The following is a 3425-nucleotide window of genomic DNA, read 5'->3' as shown; positions in this document are numbered from 1 at the left end:
AGCTTGTTCTAAGTAGGTGCTTTAGACCACTGAGCCATCTCACCAGCCCCCAAGGAAAATCAAATTTACTTGAACCAGTTAAAGTACTTTCCTGCAGCTTTATTTTCTGAACACTTTGGAAAATTTCAAACATATCAAAAAAATATAAAGAATTTGACAGTAATCATCCATTTGCTTAACAGAAAAAAAATCTGTGAATTACATCTTTGCTATACTTATTTCATTATCTATCAGTTTAATTAAGACTGAAGTAAATTCTAAATCCTTTCCTCTTCTAACCAAACTTGCCCAATTCTAACACAAGCTTCCAGCATGTCACTATCCTTATTAAGGCTAAATGTTAATTCTGTTAGACCATACAGGTTAGGGTTCTCACAGATAGGAGACTCAGGGATTTACATCAGGCCATTTGGTTCATGAAGAACTCCCCAGAGGGCCAAGACACCACAGTGCTGTCTCAGTACTTAAGCTCCATAATGGCAATGATACCAAAGCAACCCTAAAAGATCTGCTGTTCCTGTATGTGGCTACCATTTCTTTTTGTTCACTATTATCTTCACACCTTGAAGGGGAAAGACAACTGTTGGAAAAAACACAGGTCAGGTGAAGAACATCAGCTAAAAGAAAAAAACAGTAGCTTTGGCTGTACAGTAAATCCCCAACTTACAAACATTTGAGTTGCAAACGTTCACAGGTGCAGTGCAAGCTTTCCCAGCTATACCGTACAAGACTCACATTGTTAAGAGTTAGGAACAAATGCGAGCTGCTCACTTTCTCCCAGAACAGAGCTGGTTCATAACTTGGGGACTTACTGTATAGACTTTTTTAAAGGGGGAAGAGGTGGGAGTGGATAACAGAGTTAGCTCTTCAGTCTTTGCTGCACTGAGTATCCAAACTTGTCTTCATTACTATCTTTCAAATCTTATGTGCCCTACAAATCTCCTCCAAACAGATTAATATTCTTTCTGGACTAATTATTTAATTGCTCCATCACTTAGTTTTATTTCATATATACTTGCCTTGTCTCCTCACTCAAATAAATTGCCAGAGGACATTGTTTTGTTATTAGCTCAGTGTTTTTTTTTTTTTTTTTTGTGGAACCGGGGATTGAACTCAGGCCCTTGCGCTTGCCAGGCAAGTGCTTATTCTACAGAGCCATCTCCCCGGCCTGTTTTGTTATTTTGAGATGCTAGGTACACAGTATTTACAAAATATGTTTTCTGTTTATTTGGCATGTATTATATTGAAGTCCAAAGGCTCCCTGAGAGTTATTTGGGATTCCATAAGACGGCACTAGAAGTTTATCACAATACCTTGCACACAGAAATTTGTTTTGTACTAAATTTAATATTGTCATATTGTTATGTCCTGAAATCCATCTTCCACCCAAATTTTTAGTTTAATTCAATAGTGACAACTTCGTTCTAAAACTCAAAGAAATGTTTGGTAAAGAAAATATCTTTCAACTACAAAAGCATCTGTGTACTTAGATTGGTCTGGTTTAGGACCTATCATGTGGGAGGCCATTAACCGGTATCCATTCTATTCCCCTGCTGAGTTAAGTTTATGGTCCTTCTCACCCCGCCTATTTCCCATAAGTCTCCTGCTATGCCCCAGAGGTGGGACTTCCTGTTATAGTCCAGTCGCCTAGTTACTCGCGCCTTTTACCCGCCGACGTCATTTCCCTATTCCTCCACTGTATATGCCCAGCACCTCCCCTAAATAAACAGAATCCTGTTTTGTCTCCTTTCTTCACATCTCCTGTCCTTTGTCCCCTCTTCAATTCCCCGCTCCTGCCCCAGGTGACCTTCATTGACTGACCCGCTGGTTCGGGACACTATCACATGAACGACTATCTCCATCATTTCCTCTGCTCTAAAATCCATCCTGATGCTATAGCAATAGTTGTTCGTTGAAGTTCTGAAATAATTTGCTATGAACCACTTTGGACATTTTGAGGTGATATCTTATTCTGAGTTCAACTCTGGAGGTACAGCCTTGAACAAGGACTTGTGTATGATATTTTATTGGGAAAGAGACAATTACAGGAGACAGAAATGTGGGACAAGAAGAGTCAAACCGGAAAGGGAAAAGGGCTAGGAGGGCATATCATTGAGCTGGTTACCATGCTAGGCAAACAACCAAGGCTCAGTCTTGTGAGAAATGCATGGAGTACCTGCCAGGATTTTCCCAGGGAAGGCAGAAAGAAGCCAAGAATCCAGGTGGTTCACGGACACACGTGGTGGAGTATATTAACTCCCTGTGCTCAGCCAAACACTCAACTCTGGGAAGCTGACAGCAATCAGTCAGTCTAAGAGCTCACAGAAGACTGAGAGAGTGTGAGGCACAGTGCAGGGGTGTCTCAGTTACTCTTTACTCATTGCTGGGTCAAATACCAGACACCAGAGTGGCACATGACAGCGAGCAGCAGCTTATGGCAGCAGAAAACAGTGAAGAGCAAGGGAAGGACAGCAGCTTCTGGCCAGCTGCTGGCCAGCCTTGCTCCCCTGCTTATATTACAAACAAGCTACCTTGGGGCTGGAGGTGTAGAATCCCACAATGTTCATGACTCCTCTTGCACAGGATGAGGATGTTTATAAACTAAGACTCCTGGCTCTCTGCTGAGTCACTTAAACTCTAAACTTCTCAAGTTCGCACAATGTATCAACCAGTACAAAAAGCCACTGGTTATAGGAAATAACCTTAATAATCTTATTTTGTCTAATTTTCCGATATTTTAACCTTTTTTTTTTTTAACTATGTGAGATACCACCACACACTTATCACATCTTTAATTTTTTTTAACATTTATTTAGAGTGTGTGTGTGTGTGTGTGTGTGTGTGTGTGTGTGGCCAGCTCAGCCCACCAGGGGGCGGGGCTGGTTGGCATGTGGTACTGGGGGATCAAACCGTGGTCCCTGTGCTTTGCCAAGCTTGTTCCAAGTAGGTGCTTTAGACCACTGAGCCATCTCTCCAGCCCCCATTTTATCCTTTATAGGCCACTTTTTCTAACATTTTTCTTTCTTATGTCTTTCTAAGCATAGATTGTTTTTGTTTTCTCCCCAATATTAACCAACTGGATAAATTAATGCTAGTTTTTTTTTTTAATGGTAGTGTTTCTAATTTTTATTAATTTCCACTTGTAATCTTAATTCTAAATTCTTTTTTATACTTGAATTTATATTCCTTTTCCAAGTTGATTGCCTAATTCTTCCAGTATTTCTTAATTATTAATTGCTCCAGATATCAGTTTTAAAAAATCTCATCAATTTTAATATAGAGTAATCTTGTCCTCTAAATAATTTTTCTGCAACCAATAATGACCAAGAATTATGCTTTTATATTTTTTAGTTAGTTGGTTAAAATACTGCTTGCTAATTTCTTGCGGTGGGTTAAATGTCTTTTCCCTTTTCATTTTTTTTTTT

The 3425-nt window shown here is 39.6% G+C and overlaps 1 protein-coding gene across 1 annotated transcript in view; it reads right to left on the bottom strand.

Moving 5' to 3' along the window:
* The window catches only part of Mns1 (meiosis specific nuclear structural 1), a 57097-nt gene that overhangs the window by 4710 nt on the left and 48962 nt on the right, over positions 1–3425 (bottom strand). The gene's annotated exons all lie outside the window — the stretch shown is intronic.

Source organism: Octodon degus, unplaced genomic scaffold (assembly GCF_000260255.1).
Source record: "Octodon degus isolate 3935 unplaced genomic scaffold, OctDeg1.0 scaffold00026, whole genome shotgun sequence".
NCBI lineage: Eukaryota > Metazoa > Chordata > Mammalia > Rodentia > Octodontidae > Octodon > Octodon degus.
The sequence above is the reverse complement of the archived record's forward strand: the minus strand, read 5'-3'. Positions and strand labels throughout refer to the sequence as shown.